This window comes from Anabrus simplex, chromosome 3, assembly GCF_040414725.1.
Source record: "Anabrus simplex isolate iqAnaSimp1 chromosome 3, ASM4041472v1, whole genome shotgun sequence".
Taxonomy (NCBI): domain Eukaryota; kingdom Metazoa; phylum Arthropoda; class Insecta; order Orthoptera; family Tettigoniidae; genus Anabrus; species Anabrus simplex.
The window spans coordinates 220,531,163-220,550,909 of NC_090267.1; positions in this window are offsets into that span (position 1 = coordinate 220,531,163).

Below are 19,747 nucleotides of genomic sequence, written 5' to 3' on the forward strand. Positions count from 1 at the left end.
CTCCTTTGGCAAGGTTGCCAACAGAAGACGAGCTGCGTGATGTTGCTGCGTTAAACGGGGCAATCGAACAGAACGTCAGGATCGTAAGGGCACTTCTCTTAACCTCTTCCTTACTGTCTGATCAGACACCGTGACTCCAGTGACCCTCCTGAGGTCTTGTTGCAGTTCTCTGGCAGTTGCTGAACGACGCCGCAAAGCACAGATGGTCAGATATCGGTCATACTGCGGGGTTGTCGTACGTCCACGACATTGTCCAACCCTCCTTGTGAACTGGCCTGTTTCACTGTAGCGATTCGACATGCGGTGAATAACTGACGGAGAGATATTGAGATCCATATCAACACGACGAAACGTCCATCCTTCCTGGATCAAAGTGATGGCCCTTGCGACTTGAACCTCGTTAAGATGTCTCATGAGATGTGCTGGTTGACGTACTACGTGCTCAAATTACCGCAGTAGTCTGTGTACCTCACAACGACACACGGTCGCACCGCTATTTACATTGTTTTGAAATGCCACTTGACAGTTTAATGCATGGATACGCCTACAGATGGAGTATAACTTCAAACCCTGAGTAGCTAAGGTCTAAAGATATGCTGTACGACCATTGGAACCCCATCTACCAAATTAACGTTCACATACCAGACGTTAAAACACATGTTCCCCTAATCTTTTTGAACTTCCGATTCTCCAACATCCACCATCAGCAGTTGAATGGACAATATTGCGGTTGGTGTTGTTGTTTATGTTGTTTTATTATTATTACCAGGAGTTATTGAAAGGAAAAGGTTCACCCGGGAGGACATGGATTCAATTTCCCATAATGAAGTCAAAATTTTAGAAACGAGAATTCCAGTTCTTGAGTGACACATGCTCAGAAATGAGTGCATTTTTTTTCCTTGGGCAAAGTCGGCTAGGCATAGAGCTAACTAGTCTTGTTTACTTCGTGCCCGAGTAACGGAAGGTACTTTAGGCACCCCGAACAGTTTTAAAAAAATCCAATCTATTTTCAACATGGATCACTACTTATAGTTGAAGCCGTGGAGGTATTTACCAAGGAAAATCTCACAGAATTAAAGAGGCCATATGACGGTCTACGAGTGATGAATTCTCGTATGACATACCTCCTATTGAAGAACTGTCTCTTCACTCCAATATTTAATTACTTCCTGCGAATCACACCTCTATGGTTACTTCTTTCGTTCCCTGCTCAAGCTGATTATTTGACAAGAAGTTACCTAGAGTCTCTACTCAATATACCATCTGATGAAAGTTACAAGAGCCTGGTGTGTTTAACAATAAAATGAGGAGCTCATGGAATTCGTTGATTAATTGATATTTCCATTCTCTCTTTTCTTCCCTCTGCCTGTGGAGTATCTGATTGTATCTTCTGTCTTCTCTGATTTTTATAGCAATGATATCAAGATATGCCATATAACTGAGTGACTGAGCAAGATATCACTGGAATGCTATGACCATTAATTTACACACTTCGGCACCATTCGATTCACAAGGAAGTTGGAATGTGATAAATATTCGTCGAATTCTTGACTTTTTCATTCTATCGTGTCCATCAGACATTGATCGAGCGCGATATCTCGCTCTTCAGGAAAATGGAGCAGGCTCTTTACTTAACCCAGCACCGGAGCGTGGTGAGGGAATCCCTCATTCCTTGATTTTGTCATATCCCAATGCTCAGTGGTTTTGGCACGTGTCTGTCCTCTAAATATTCCAAGTTCATTATTTTCCACATCATTCTGTAACTGTTGCATGTCGGTGAAGGTTTATTGGTATCGTTTACGGTGTACTGTTGTAATCCTTGCAGTTCAGTGAGATTTTCCCTCACTGTGAGCCTTGTTACGTTAGTATTTCTGGCATTGTTGAATACTGTAAATATATTGACTATATGTGAATATACTGAACTACTGGCTGATGTACCCGTGCTTCGCTACGGAGGTAGTGTACACGTACTGTGCAGGATTGCATTAAATTTTATAGCTTACATTACCGTAGAAACGCGACGGGGAAGTCACCAAACGTCTTTTCTCATATGAAATCTGAGTTAGGAAATTTCCACTGTAATGGTAGGCCTGCTTGCCTACCATCAGTCAAAATCAGGTTGGGGAGCTTTCATAATAATGGCAGAAACTCACTCTCGACCTGGCTTTTTACATCATCAGAAAGGCTGTCTTAGTAGTTTTCCCAAATGAAATGAATATAGGTCATCACAACTTTCTTAACTGTATTCCTTTCCTCCTTAATTACTCCGTACGTATGCGTTTGCTAATCCCCACACCTGCACACTCTTTCCTTTGAGGAAAAAATCCAAGCTGTTCAAATGTATAACTGTTGGCCAGGGAAAATATTGAAATATGGATGCAATTTTAATGACGGTGCAGACTTTCGTTTCGAGGTAATTCGTAGCTAAACGGTAAGTTGTATTACAAAACAGATAGCACAATCGCAGTTCAATTTGGATAGATCTACAACTGTGGTCCTATGACTTTTTGTCGTATCTCTATCCCTTATACGTTTAATACAGCTGTACTAGTATTTCTCGATTTCAAATTATTTTTTGTACTTTTTACACGTATACGTTATCGCTTTACGCACTTATAGGAAAGATAGTATTATCACAGTCAGCACGATATTGACACAACCAGTGACCATATTGGTTTCCTTTTGTAGTTGCTTTACGTTGCACCGACACAGATAGGTCTTATGGCGACGATGGGAGAGGAAAGCCCTAGGAATGGGAAGGAAGTGGCCGTGGCCTTAATTAAGGTACAGCTCCAGCATTTGCCGGGTGTGAAAATGGGAAACCACGGAAAACCATCTTCAGGACTGCCGACAGTGGGGTTCTAACCCACTATCTCCCGGATGCGAGCTCACAGCTCCGCGCTTCTAACCGCACGGCCAACTCGCCCGGTGACCATATTGTTAGCTAAATTTTATGATCCCAGCTGTCACATGAGTATCAAAAATAAAGTAATATATGTTAACAGTACAAAATGTCACCCCATTGAATGATTCTAACTCAATCTAACCTATAAACATAGGAGATACAGGAACATTTCATAGGAACAACCGTGTGGAACAATAAAAGAAGCGTCTGATGGCGAAATCCGTTTGCCGGTATGTCGTACAGTTTCAAACCAGCAACTCTCGAAGTTAAGGTCTGTACTTGAAACGTCTCCATGCTTAAATAAAGTTGTAGGGCGTCCACTGTCTGTAATTTCGTTTGTTTTGCCAATATTTCAGATATTTATCCGTTTTAGATAAACTAAATACCGTATCAGTGGTTTTTCGATTTTTCGTGTCTGTTTTCTTTGTTCCACCATCACGGTGAAATGACTGAATGGATCTCGATCAAACTTCATATTTAGAGTTTACTTATCCCGAGAAGGTTTTGATATGCATATGGGTTTAAAATATCTGAATAGACGCGATGTTTATATAAAAACCCGAACACTTTTCTTCCATTTTCTATTATACTATTGATTTTCCGTAAAATCCGTGGACTATTAATGAAACTTTCTTTCTTTCATTATAAACAATTTTTGTTATGTTGATAATTTCGCTTACTCTTCAAATGACGGAGAAAATTACTATTTTGTGCGGGTCTCATGCCCTGCATTGAGTGGCCGACAGACCAACAACGAACTTACATATTACCATGGCAGCGTCTCTGACTGCTTGCCAGCAGGGACGTAACCTCTTGCCATTTTCTTCATCATTCCTGTAAACTCGTTGTTGTTCTTTGGGTAGAATGCAAGAAAGACATCAAACGGCCATTCTGCGGGATATTGGCAGAATACCGTTGGAGGTTACAATCGACTAAGGGGCGCTGTTAATATTTGAACAGTACCGCGGATTGTAGGCCATTACATCACACTGTAAGGCGTTTTCTGGCATTTTCTATAATTTTTACTGTATTTCTATTCTGCTTCGTTTTCCGCTTTCATTTCTTGCCTCTACTTTGGTTCCTTAGGCTTAAGTAATAACACTATAAGTCATCTTCTTATGTTTACCTAAGAATCCCTGCACCTAAATTTTCCCTGTGTAAACGCCTTTCCGCAGCTCATACCATCACAATTTATTGAGGGATACTTTATTTTCCAATTCATCCCCTTGGTATTTACATATTTGTCCCATCAGGCTGTCTTCAATATAATCCAATTTTGTAATAATTCCAATTCTCTTAACTGTATTACTTTCTTCCTTAATTACTCCGTTTGTATGCGAGAGCTAATCCCCAAACCAGTAAACTCTTTTCTGTGAGAAAAAGTTCCAAGCTGTTCAAGTGAATAACTTTTGGCCCCAGAAAATATCTAAATATGGATGCAATTTTAGTGACGGTGCAGACTTTCGTTTCGGGGTAAGCCGTGGCTAAACGGCAAGTCGTATTACAAAACAGATAGCACAATCGCAGTTCAATTTGGTGAGGTCTACAACTGTGGTCCTGTGACTTATTGTCGTGTCTCGATTGTTGATCCGTTGGATAGCGGTGCATTTCTCCATTGTTATCAAATCTCTCCAAGTCGATTTTGACTGGCATTAAGGGAAGGGGCCTGTCTTTATAATGAGAACTCACCATCTCTATTATGAATTGCAGTTGCCATGTGAGCCTGCCGTTATAGTAGAAACTCCTGAACTCGATTGCGATTGTCAGTAGGGAATGTGACCTGCCATTATCCTCAAAACTTCCCCAAGGCATAACTTACATCGGAAACAATGTTTGGGGTGCTGCCTATTGTGTTTCTCGGATAGCGCTAAGAGACATGCAATTTAATATAATCTTACTCATTGCCCTTACAGTAAGTTACGGAGAAATCCGTATACAATGTAGAATACCGTAGCGAAGCACGGGTACATTTGCTAGTAAATACATAAACCTGTAATTAAACAATTAAATCGAAAACTGAAATATAAAGGTGATTTTCTTAATGCATTTCAAAGGTGAGGGAAAATCTCACCACGCGCCCGCTTCCGTTCCTAGTAACCTCCCACCATGGGTGCCGGGTTAAGGGTATTCTGTCAGTCACTTATGGATAATAGGTCTTTTACGTCAGTTTACATCTTGGTTGCAAAATATGCCAGTCACGTAAGTGCATATGAGGAGCGGATGTCGACGTCTACGGCCGTCATGATGTAAGTTGCCCTGATAATGCAGGGCGATTTTTAAACCCTATTAATGACATCATAAAAAGAGCTCATACATCTATCGATGTCCCTTATATCTTGGAAACGACTGGAATTAATCGTAAAGATGGGAACCGGAACGATTGTCCGACTTTAGTCCCGTGGATCATGGGGCAGATTTCTCCTGTGGCGTAACACGTGTGTGTTAACAATTTGCCTCATACTTGAAAGGCTGCTTGTTCTGCTCCTGAGTTGGCCGTGCACAATTAAAGGACGAATAACAGGACAGTGACGGACAACTACACATTCGTGGCATTCGCAGCCGAAGCAATGGGGACGTAATGTCAAGGGGCTAAAACTGTCGTTACATATATTGTCAAGCATTTACCTTAAATTACTGGAGAGCATTTTTCAACAGAATTCCTGAGGCTGCGGATAGGAATAATGCTGTCCACGAAGGAAATGCTGCCAATGTTATGGGCAAGTCCCTGGTAACGCTACTCTGCATGAAATTTTCTGTCTTGCTTCTTAGATTTTAGAGGCTGGAGTGAAACACTAAGGGCAACAAGAGAACATCTAAGCATATAAACTAGAAGAACTACTTCGCGTATGTTGAAATATTATATATACGATAAGTATAATATACTGAAAATTCGGTGTAACATTCGTTTAAGTTAACAATTTAATGTTATTAAAGGAATATTTTACAGTGTAAGTCCTAGTGGACAACCCCCAGCAGCGAGTGTGCTCGACGTATCCAAAGGTAGGTTTTAGGATTCATATTGTTTCAAATTCCCTGAATGGATTGGAGATTTGTAGGAAGACCAGAACAGCGATTTTATTCTCCTACCAATTATCCTTGACTAATATTAGTGGAAATCTATTTCCAAATTTTTCTCATGTACACATATTCGATTTTTTAAAATTTTCAATCGCCATTCTTCAAGGTAAGTGGATTTTATACATTACTTCTCTTATGACGGGAAATGCTGAAACCCTCCAGATTATGATACAGTTTAGCATCATTGAAGTTCTAAACACAGTGTCCGACTCGTTGGCTGAACGGTCAGCGTACTGGCCTTCGGTTCAGAGGGTCCCGGGTTCGATTCCCGGCCGGGTCTGCGATTTTAAGCTTAATTGGTTAATTCCAATGGCACGGGGGCTGGGTGTATGTGTTATCTTCATCATAATTTCATCCTCATCACGACGCACAGGTCGCCTACGGGAGTCAAAAGAATGATCTGCATCTGGCGAGCCGAACCCGTCCTGGGATATCCCGGCACTAAAAGCCATACGACATTTCATTTCTAAACACAGTTACGAAGCATCCTTTTACAGACTTGGCTATCGCTTTTTGGGATGATGAAAAGACTGACAAAACGGAATACCAGTAGAAATGTTAACTTACGTAAATGGGTTAATCAGTCGATCTCTGTACAATTATGGTAAGAAATAAGACAATATAAAAGATTCTACTGGGGATAATACGTTTTCAATATCAGTTTCATAAGATTTTCTTTTCTAATGTTGCCACACTCAAATAAGGAACTGGTGCTCGTTTATGGCGAAGTACACTCAACCGTTCAAAAACTAGCCGTTGACTTCCTCTCAAAATCCTTTTGTTTTTCAAATAGGTTGAACATACTGTGCAGATGCTGGGATTCCATGTATCATCTCTTCTACTACAGGATACCCTCAGTTTACGAATATTGTTATTAACAAATACATGGCAATTGAAAATTATCCTAGTGGCAATGATCACTTATAGCAGTGTGATAATAAAGTAAAGTTAACATAATAAGCAACAACAACTACTACAACAAGAGAACAACTTGCAATTCCATGAAAAAAATATTAAAAGAAATACTAATTGTTTAACGTCAGTCTAAATCCAGCAGCATCATATACAAATTCGCACTCAGCTGAAGTATTTCTAGTGCTAACCACTAAGGCTTACTACTAGCTTAACATAACACCGTTCTATACAAACTCTTGTTCTTTATCTGTTTACCCTCCAGAGTCGGTTTTTCTCTTGGACTCAGCGAGGGATCCCAACTCTACCCCCTCAAGGGCAGTGTCCTAAAGCTCCGGACTCTGGGTCGGGCATACAACTGGGGAGGATGACCAGTATCTCACCCAGGGTGCCTCACTTGCTATGCTGAACAGGGGCCTTGCGGGGGGATGTGTAGAATGGAAGGGATAGACAAGGAAGAGGGAAAGAAGCGGCCCTGGACTTAAGTTAGGTACGATCCCGGCATTTCCTGGAGGAAAAGTCGGAAACCACGGAAAATCTCTTCCAGGATAGCTGAGGTGGGAGTCGAACCAACCTCTACTCAGTTGACCTCCCGAGGCTGAGTGGACCCTGTTCCAGCCCTCTTACCACTTTTCAAATTTCGCGGCAAAGCCGGGAATCGAACCGGGTCTCCAGGGGTGCCAGCTATTCACACTAACCGCTACACCACACAGGCGGACCATATACAAACTCACACAAACCTTACATATTTCAAAATTTTACACTATGACTTACCGTAGATTGACCTGTCCAATTACTATTATCTTAGCATTGTAAATACAGTGCCTTAATACTACAATTTCCAGTACACTGAGCGTTGCAATAAAATTTGACACCATCACATATACATTTATACACAATTTACAGAATTCTGGATTCTCTTCTTGAAGCATCTCACATTTTTGGTAAAAGACTCTAAGACAGTTGCAGGTAATGAAGGCATTCCAATCATCAATTCCCAGATTTACAAACGAATATTTACTATTTATGCAATCTACCTTTTACTTTGTGTGGATCATCAGTCCTACTACTATCCTCGCGTTTCGAGAATCTATAAAAATATATTTCCTTGCCGGCGAATGTCTGTGCGGTTGAGTGTATAATGTGAAAAGCAAGCTCGGAAACAAAATACAAATCAATACCCTGTCAGCGATTCTAAGAGAAAGGTTTTCATCTTCTATTAGCTTGATTGCTAATTTCTCATAGAATCCAATTTTGACTTCTCTAATGAGGGCTTTGTATTCCCTTCTCAATCAGGAATATTCGTTCAGTGCAACAGTATATGAAAGGCTACGGCTCTATGAAGTAACGCTGGGGTTGTTTGCCTGGCTTGATAGCATTCTCCACTGAACCATGGTTTGATCCTCCTGCGCATTAATGGATGTATTGTTGTAGTATTCAGTATGCTATTCTTTAATATATTTCCACATTTACTCTTGCGGACTTAATGCCTATTTCTGATAAATTATTTCCCCAATCTCTGTTCTTTATTCGTGGTGTGATCGATGTCTTTACGATTTCTCTTTACTATCCTCTGCGTTCTTTTCTGTTATTTTTACTGAACCCTTGACTTACCATTCCATCGTTGGTCAGCCACAGCTGCTACAGTAGAGCAATATTGAACTCTTAAATCTTGGGGTCGTTGCGGGAATGTTTCGGTCACGATCTTAACCAAACGATGGGGTTCAGAAGAGAGCCTAACTACTTGAAATGAGGAGTAAATATGTGCTTTAAAACTTTTATTGAATTCTTAATGGCACAAAAAATTATTATTCATACATATATATCCTTGACAAAAAATAAATTATTAATTATTGAATATTTCCAACGCAGCCACATTGCATAGCATATGTAATTTTCTTTTACAATATCGAAGAAGTTTCTTCGGAGAAAGTAGGAGTCTCATAAATTAGTGGACAGCGAAACTGAAAAATTGAAAAGAAATCCTGAAAAATCGGGCACCTATTAATCCAAACGATAACTGAGAATTAATCCATACGATGCGCGGAAAGTCTGACCTTTAACAAGTAGAACGCCTGATTTACACTTAATTAAGGTTATCCACCAGTCAAATACCCTTTCGGATACGGAACATCTGCCGAATGGACCCTTAATCGAACCAAATTGACTATCAGTTGCTTTGGATAGGTTGCGAAATATTATTGGAAAGCATGGTGTTCACATAAAGTTAGTAGCAGCAGCATTCACAATTGAAACAAAATTCCACCATGTATTTGTCCTTCCATGACACCCTTAAGTGATAAAATAATCCCGATGCTGAACGCGCATCACCCAAACAGCTGTTCAGAAAGAACCAACAGCAACACGACCGGAGGGGACCTTACGTTACGTCGTTCTGAAGGAACAAAATTTCGGAATGCAGGAAACACTTACTCATCACGCATTTAGAAGAAATGCCAAACGATGAAGTTAATTACAAAGTGGTAAATTACTTGAAAAACATCATTATAAAACCGACTTTCAGGTTATGAATGGTTACGTTACGTTCATAAAATTACAAGTCCACGTAGTAAAATAAAACAACATTATAGAATTATTTCCTATTTAACAATGACTACCACCACAGATCCATCTACTTATCGTCTGTCCCAACACACTACCTACAAAGTTATCAATTGACCGAACTCAACTACGTATAAAAATGAAAGAACGACAAAGATTGAAAATAAAATATATTACCAGCTGACGAATCGAAACCGCATTCGTAACTCAAGTCTCACACACATACGCTGAGTGTCAGCAGGCACACTGCCAAAGCAAAAACGGACGCCAGAACGACAAAACAATTAAGTCCATAGAATAAACAAAAATACTGAAGTTCATTGAACTCAAACTCGCATGGCGAACTGCAGTAAATAGTCAATCTCCGCTAGCTCAGTACCCAATGTTGGACAACCCTCGCCATTAGTGATTCCATAATCTTAGGTAAACACCTTCCAGCTGGTAAAGGGATGCGCACAAGCTTGGCCTCGTTATTACTCAGCTAACACTCTTCACACTGCTTATACTACTGCAGACACTACCATCGATCATGTCACTTCGCAAAAACATCTAATCTAAGACTTGAGTTTGTACAGCTGACATCCTAGACCTATCGTCGGGCCTACGTAACGTCTACACACCCTAACACTAACCTCTATGTACACATACCTTCCTAATTTTATCGTTGAGCGTGAGCTAGGACGTCTCATCATCAGTATACTCCTAGGATAACATGTGACGTCCTAAATCTATTGTCGAGCGGAAACTGGGTCGTATACGCTCCCCCTAGCATATCAGGCGAACTCGTAACTTCAAATAAACTCTGATATTTTTAGCTGTAAATCTGGTCGAAACTAATAACACACAACGAAACAACTCTTTTTATTTTTATTTTTTTTGCTAGGGGCTTTACGTCGCACCGACACAGATAGGTCTTATGGCGACGATGGGATAGGAAAGGCCTAGGAGTTGGAAGGAAGCGGCCGTGGCCTTAATTAAGGTACAGCCCCAGCATTTGCCTGGTGTGAAAATGGGAAACCACGGAAAACCATCTTCAGGGCTGCCGATAGTGGGATTCGAACCTACTATCTCCCGGATGCAAGCTCACAGCCGCACGCCTCTAGAAACAACTCTTGCCACAGAGAAAGAACGCAAGTCGGGAAAATGCAACAAGTCCCTATCTTGTTACTAAAACGTGAAATTGAAATATAAATAACGCAAACCTTGTAGAACATATTTGTTAAATCCACTTTTTTTAACATAGGAAAATTTTATCCCGCGATAGACATTATTATTATTATAATTATAATTATTATTATTATTATTATTATTATTATTATTATTATTATTATTATTATTATTATTATTATTTCGACAAAACTTTTCTGAATTCAAACACGATCTCAGCATGCTCAATGAAGTTTGGAAAAATGATATTGACTTCCAACACACGTCTGACACTACTTGACTATCGCTCAACAATAATCATCACCATCGCAAAAATCCACACTGCAGTTTTAGGGTGAAGCCCTCAAATCGCCTACCGTCGTTTTGCCATATAATCACATCCATGACTATCCAGTGAAATGAAACCCAATGAATCTACACAGCCAAACATCTCGCTTTAAAACGTCCAATAACTCATCCCACAATGTTTCCGATTTAATGATAAATTACCGCCTTGTAATTTATGAACTTTACTGATTGGAAACTTGTCATTACTGTCACGAAACACGAGCCGTGTATTTAAAATGCTCTTCTATCCTTGAGGTCATCGTATTCTAATACTCATTATACTGACTTTACGTAACTAGTCACTTGATTTTTACTACCAAGATTTACAATCTTCACCAGAATCGTTTTTCACTTGGGATCTTACTTGAAATTTACTGTGCCTCACACAATAATCATCTTGAACCAATCTTCTCGAGGACTCAGCTTTCGGATTTTTAGCGGATTATACTACAGCCTGCCACATACATCTCACATTTAATATACAGCCTGTCTCAAAAATATTTCGCTCTCAGCAAATATAGCCTGTCTCAAAAATTCATTCTCATCGCCTTCTCAGGGCGGTATTATATGAAATATCCAGGCTTCCTCTGCCTTCAACATATCTACAACTCTTATCTCCACATATATAAATTCTTCGCTCTTAATTCATTTTCTTATATTTCAAGACTTTTCAAACCTCAATCCTCTCGTGACAAACAACTTTTATAAAAATATATTTTTATTTTACTGTTACTACAACTTTCGGACCTCGAGAATACAACAACACACCGTGATTTTCCATATCATTGACATACACGATGTCACAAAATTTTACTTCCCATGAATAAAACATAACTTTCTCGGATTTACTGGAATTTTCCAGACACCCGCAAACCTTGTAGAACATATTTGTTATATCCACTTTTTTAACATAGGAAAATTTTATCCCGCGATAGAAATTATTATTATTATGATTATTATTATTATTATTATTATTATTATTTCGACAAACCTTTTCTGAATTCAAACGATATTAGAAATTAAGACATTCACCAAGACTACGCTATCGTTGTCACCTTCCGAATGTTTTTTCAATTCGGACAATATCTCAAAGAATATTAACACAATATTTAAACTTGGCATTTTATAATTTCTTGATTTGAATTTTACAACACTAAAGATTTTCACACGCTGACCAGAAATATAATCCCTTCTCCTGAGCATTACAAAATATCAACCCAACACACGCAATGAAAATTGGTAGGGACAAACAATAATCTAACTACTACATTGATACAAAAATATTCACTGACCTGTGATCGTAGCCATCGTCCTGGATTCTGGCTGCATCTAGCCAGCATACCTCGTATATTTAGCCTTCCATGGCTAAATTTACCATCATCTTCTCATACATACAACTTAAATTACACAACACTTTACAACGCACTTTCAAACGTTTAGCAAGCGACGAACACTCTGCTCAAATGACCACATCTACTGCGTTCACAAGACCGCTGCTTCCTTTCACCCTACTTAAAAGTCCAGGTGTTCCGACAGATAAGAAACCAGACCCTGTAGCTCACATCCAGACTCTAACAAATATTATACGCACACACTGAATGCAAGGAGAAACTCAATTACTTATTCACCCAAATATCTAAACCTTCAAAGTTCCCATTAGCGGCAGCTCAGAAAATTTCTATCATCTTCCATTCTAACAGTATATTTGAACCATAGACACGAACATGTAATAAGTTATTTGGAGACCAAATTTTCACACTTTTCTGCTGACGAGTGACGCGGGCTCCGTTGCTCCAGTAACCAGACAGAGACTGTGTAATGTTCGAAGGGAGATTTCTTTTATACTCTATGGGGTGACGCTACTCACACCATGAAGCTTGATTGCACAATCTGCTAATTCCGCATTCAATAGACCAATTTTCCTGAAATTTGTTCCATAACTTCCGACAGACGATTTATTTCGGTGTTAATTTCATATTTTTGCCATACTCGCAACAGGCGAAATAAATTATTTCTGCCCTGGCGTTTCGCGGGTTTTCTTCATCCATCTACCTTGGCACGTGGCGCTAGTTCGGGAGCCGGGCCCAAATTCTTCTCTAGGCTTAACTGCATTTATATTTTTACCCTGGGGGTTCTGTCTTCCCATAGGGTTTAAGAGTAATTTAGATTCTTTATTTCTGGATTTACTGTGTTGCCAAAATCTATCGTTACGAAGAATTCCTTGAATTTGAAAAATTGTTGAATATTCGAAGTCCACCGAAGTGTCCCGGCGTTTCACGAGTTCGCAGCTTGCTTGACGCGGGTAGCTCGCTCCCACGAAACGGAGATGCTCTTGAAATGCAAACATGGCTGCTCTCAAAAAAGTAATATGTAGCTGAAATAAATATTGGGGAAAAAATATTTTCTCATCGTAGAATTGTGGGTTCAATACTCCGTTTTACTTTATTTTAGACACAGTTGTTCGTTCCGGGTGACGTTTCAGTTCCTGACATTGAGTCTATTTTAGTTACTCTCTCAATAAGCTCTCTATACTGGTTCTTATTTCCGTTATTATGGACTCCAGATGTCTTTTCAGCTTTTCGAATACATGTCCCTCTTCAGTACTTTGGGTTTAGAACAAGATAATAGATATTCACCTTAACAATTCCTTCGCTTTGGTATGTCGAACACTTTACGAGTGAAACCGCTACATCCTAAAGTAAGTAGTACATCATTCACAAATTTCGCACTGTATTACGTTCTAATTGGTGTTCGTGTTTTTTCTCAGATTCCGGACGATGTTGTGCAATGCTGCTGTGTTACTTGTATGGAAAATCCAGATGGACACTGTTGTTTTATGAATATGTTATTAGATACCACTCGTGTGAGTATATAACAATTACTAATCAACTTCTGTGACTTTATATTTCTTGTACGTACCATTCAATCTTTGTTTCGAGTCCTTTTCTGAGTCACTATCCCGCAATGCTACTTCACCACATTTAGTAGTCAGTCCTGGCCAATTTCTCTCACTGAGTGCAGGCAGCACTGCTTGGAAGTGGAGCACCATTTTATGACAGCTTGAAAGGTTCTAATTTGTTCTATGACACTCAATTAGCTGGCCATACACGGAAAGATATTTTCGCAGGCCTCGCCTTTGGGGCCAGATCCGACAGACCGCCTGCCAGACGTGACCTTCAGAGACCCGGCCTGCTGCTCGCTATCAACTGTGACACCAAGCCTGTCGTGTTGTGCAACATAATCTCTCAACATTCCAGATCCTCCCGTTAATTGGAATGATCCCTTTGTTCTCGGCAGGCCAAGCCTCATCCGCTGGCCTTTCAAACTAGTTTGAAATCCTTGCCGGCCGTACTTAGAACTGTGCGATGGACATCGAAGCAAACAGTGTCCAGAGGGGGAAAAAATGCTGTTGCGGCTGTTGGAATGTGCATTTCGCTACATGTTAAATCATCCAAACAGAAAAATCGATGAAAGTGGATGAAATCATGGATAGGAGAACGAGACAGCTATAGTCACATGAGTTTGATACAACACCTGAGAGAAAATGAACCGGACGATTACAAGAATTATTTGCGAATGGACCACAACGATTATGATATGCTGTTAGGTAAGCATTTTTTGATTTTTCTCGTTATTATGTTAAATGTTTGATCTGTCTCAGTCTCATCCTTGGCTTAGACAATACGAAAGTGACTGAGATATGAGCGATGCTAGTAATACCATTCCTTATGCAGCCAGTCCCTGTTAGGAATGGTATGAAAATATCACTCATAGGGATAGTTGGCGCGTGAATTTCGGTGGGCTTGGCAGAGTGATATGCGAGCAACTTCTTGATCGGTGAGGAAAGCAACGGGAAACTACCTCACTCCTCATTTCCTTAGTAAGCTTTTTCAGTGATGCCTAGGTCGCCTATGACAGCTGTTAGCATAGCTTAATACCAAACATACACAACACATACATAATGATTTGTTTTGCATAGCTATTACTGGTGAACAGTCTAGTTGAAAGCATATTTACTGTAGATATTGTAGCTTCTAAGCTGAAGAAGGAGGAAAGGAGGATACTGAAGAACGCTTGATTGCGACACTGCGAGACCTCATGTTTTAATTGTCAGAGACACGGCCGCTCTTTGTACATTTCAATAAATTTCTCCTTTTTTTTTTTTTTGCTAGTTGCTTTACGTCGCACCGACACAGATAGGTCTTATGGCGACGATGGGACGCGAAAGGGCTAGGAGTTCGAAGGAAGCGGCCGTGGCCTTAATTAACCCTCCGTTAAACGCTCGCTCTGTTGTAACACCGCTACACGCGCGCGGACTGACATTCCGTGATTGTTTGTAAGCTTCCATTCCTATCATTTCAATTATTTTTTCAAGAATTCCTTATTTCTCTCTTTTGTCAATCTGTCTTACATCGTAATTACTCTATTTGATTTTATTTATATTGATAAATGTGTATACAATCTACATTTACAAGAACATTTTAGTCCTTTAAATAAATTAGAGTCCGCCTCTGTGGTGTAGTGGTTAGCGTGATTAGCTGCCACCCCCGGAGGCCCGGGTTCGATTCCCGGCTCTACCACGAAATTTGAAAAGTGGTACGAGGGCTGGAACGGGGTCCACTCAGCCTCGGGAGGTCAACGGAGTAGAGGTGGGTTCGATTCCCACCTCAGCCATACTGGAAGTGGTTTTCCGTGGTTTCCCACTTCTCCTCCAGGCGAATGCCGGGATGGTACTGCACCCGCCCCCTCTCAATATGGCACCGGCATGGAATCTACAGGGTCGCTGACGGGTCAAGAAGTATGAAATAAATAGGCGCTGAACTCAAGTCAACTTAAAGGCGTACAAGGGAGGAGAAGCGGGGCATATAGCTAAAATGAGAACACATTCGAATTAAATTATAAAACTCACAAACTGGTTTATTGAACCTTAATGATGATGGGAAATGACGCATGAAATACCCTAATGAATTACATTAAAATTTACAAATGTTTGTTGTAGTTTGTTTGGCGGACGTCTGTCCGTTATACGTGATAGAAACGAGTACGTTTATCGCGAAGCGATGTATCGTGACATATAGCGAATGGTAATTTTATCATAACACTGAGGCTATATTATCGCTAACACATAATCTAACATGCGTCCGACAACACATCTGAGCAATCCCTATTCTAATAAAGACCTAGATTTCCCCATGAAATGACGTAAAATAAAATACACACATATGACACAACATCTGGGTTCGAACCCGACCCTCGCTATCCTGGACGTCGCCAAGCTGATGGACAGAACCACCACTGACCTTATGTACAACCACACATGACATAAAAAAACACATAAATGGTACATGATATGCAAGAAAAATACATAAAAGGCACTTGATCTTTCTTCTGACGTTGTAGGCCTCCAATGCCTACGTTGAGCATCGAATTGACAACCTCTTGCGATGAAGGCAGGGTCCTGTAATCCCTATCTAATTATACTCGCACAATGAACAACGATTCATTGGCAAACATTACCATTATCGGCGGGTCGCTTGTTAATTAATACACTGCTCTGCTGTGTTAGGTAAATCACATTATTTTTGCCGTTGAAAGAAACCAACTTAATTTCCACAGCCAAGTCCCTCCTTCCTCGCTTACGGGACATTCAAACAAAAAAGAAACACACTGGGCCAAGGCCAGACGGCGGTTGACCACCCTCATGGGGTCAACACCCACACAACCTTCCCTTTCCAAAGGGAACCGTAACATTTCACTCGGAAGTACATCTCCAATATCCTGCGGCCTTACCAGACTCGCGCAAATCACTTTGAATTAAACACATATCTACCCAGCAGTATCATATCATTATTTTACAACACGACTCCCGTATTTTAATGGTAATCTTTGCCTGATTATTATTATTATTATTATTATTGCCGTTCTACATAGCTTACCCGCTACCTTGCTTATACATGGTCATCGCGCGGAATCTATACAGCAATTACAACACAATTAAGCACTCGCGCGGCAATTAACATCTGATTACTGACTGCTAATTAATCGATGGTCGGCACATGGCTACTTTATCGTCACACGGCAATACATGCATTAATTAATTAATTTTCACACGAATCGATGTTTAACACACTTATTATGATCACTTCCTGGTATATTTAATCACAGAATCAATTTAAACTTATCACTCCTTATCTAAGTATTTCAAAGGGTGGAGTTTTTGTTGTGGCTGTCAGTCCGGCCGTTGAATCTCGCAGCTGCGTGCCTTACGTACTATAGCACTTACCGTTTCACATACCATACACTTATCAAATTAATGAATACTCTAATAACTACTCTCACTGCACTCCCATAAACTAATTACTCCTGGTCTTCTGACGCAGATAAACAAACAGAATCTCCCAAGAAAGAAATAATCGAATGAATCTCCATCCCATGCAAAGCTAGAGTATTTATTCCCTAAATTATTTACACTCAATTACTCAGACCTGTTGTCGGTTTCCTAAACTAAGGATTAATAATTACGCGCCCATTTCGGCGCTCTATTTCAATAAACTACATCTTTAGTCTCTTATAGCGTCAGTTTACAACAAATATTCCCATCCCTTCTATGCATGCCAGATATTAGAATTTTGTACTCATCTCTATCACATGATGATGACACCTGCGCCAACTCAGGAGGTCCATCCTGAGCTTACTCCTCCTCCATGGGCACCACGGTGGTTACTTCAGTTTCCATTCCATCTTGGAGGTGAAGATCCATTGTTCGATGCTGGTGGAGTCCTTGGCCGCTAATCCTGTGCACACACAACGTCACTGTTTAATTCACACTTCGGTTAACAGCGTTCACTGTGAACGTCCGGTCACGATCTCGTAAGCTATTGCGTAGCCCGCGGTTCAGTACCGAATCTCGTCTATCTCTCGGTTTTCCTATTCAGTCTGCTGCTACGTCAGATTATTATACTATCGTAATGATAATAATATTACTTTACACATAACGGTTTTCTAAAAAGTTAACACAGCCGTCACAGAGATCGAACTATACACTGTTTATGCGAGCTGTATTATTTCACTAAAATAGGAGTTAACTTCACTTGAACAAAGAACTAACGAGGGCTTAACCGAGCGTAGCTTCGCCGCCGATAAGCCTCTAACTCCGACTGACGCTTGTCCCTTCCTGCAGTAGTTTTTACAAGGGAGCAATACCCCTTCCACTAATTTGCGTAGCGCCTATTCCCGGCGTACTCGAGGTAGGATAGTACGGGTGATCGGTGACCGGTATCTAGTTGGTGCGATTGAGACATAACCACTCACTCATCCTTCAGTGAATCTCTTTAAATTAATTAAAATCTGTTCTGCTTCCCCTACCACACGGGGTGAAGTCCCTCCGTCGAGGACGTGTCATGAGAATAACCAGATGGCCTCAGTACTTTTCCACGCAGAAACAACACAGTATTCTTTCTTCTGCTGAAAGTTATCACGGAAGAGGACATTAAACACTCTAAATAAATGTCCTAGTAACATTTATCCCTTTTAAATCGGGAGATGAGCCCCTAATTCGAGTTTCATTAATTTTCTAGATCGTAGGTAATTAAGTTGGCCAGTCCGAGTCCAAGATGGCTCCTATATTTCGTTTCGAAAAAGTTAGTTTCCCCTCCTTCTGTGAGTCTTGAGGAGGGATGTCTTCTCTCGAGTGATGTCACAGGGAATCCCCATTCATAACCCCTCCCGGGTCTAAGTTGGCTTGGCTTCATCTGCGGGGCCCCCGCTACACAAAGGATAATACTGCGCAACAAGTCGCAGACAAAGAAACCTCGTAGAATAATTTTAAAAAACACAATTTATCTCTCTCAATGGTATGAATATTAATTAGTTTCGGTATGACCTCCATTAATGATATGAATATTAATCATTTTCAGCATTCTTTCCCTTTAATAGCATTGCGTGCGTAATTACGGAGATCGATATCAACCCAAGGTCCTTGGATCATGCGCCTGTCGGGTTCAGTACCTAACTTAAGGCCACGGCCGCTTCCTTCCCTCTTCCTTACCTATCCCTTCCAATCTTCCCATCCCTCCACAAGGCCCCTGTTCAGCATAGCAGGTGAGGCCGCCTGGGCGAGGTACTGGTCATTCTCTCCAGTTGTATCCCCCGACCAAGAGTCTGAAGCTCCAGGACACTGCCCTTGAGGCGGAAGAGGTGGGATCCCTCGCTGAGTCCGAGGGAAAAACCGAAACTGGAGGGTAAACAGATGATGATGATGATGCTGATGATGAAATAAATTAAAAGTTATCAACTGCAAATCACAGGACTTAGCAAAACTAATTGTAAATGAACAATAATTGGTTATTAATTTACTCCTTGGAATAAAATTGTAATCGTTACATTCTATTAATTGATGTATATCGCACGGAAGAAGTCACGACGTCGTGATGTTCTTGCCATGGAGTAAGTGCATTTCATCCACGTTATCAACGCCCGACTTCGTGTCGTTATAGAAGGTAATCATTGAGGGTTTTGATCCTTCTGAATCGTCATCAATAGAATGGTCTCTCACGGAAAGTAGATAGAACCAATACAACTTTGTCGTTCCTTGACTTGTATGACACAAGGGTATATATAGCGATTTGTGCATGTTACCATTTCTTGTAGCATTTCGTCGGTAAAGAACAATTGCAGAGCTTCAACTGGCGTCTCAGTATTCATGGCAACTCCTACTACTCCAGGGAAATGTTTTATAACATTATGTTCAGGTTGCCTGACCGTTCTATTGCAGGGCGATAATTCGACTCGGCCCCG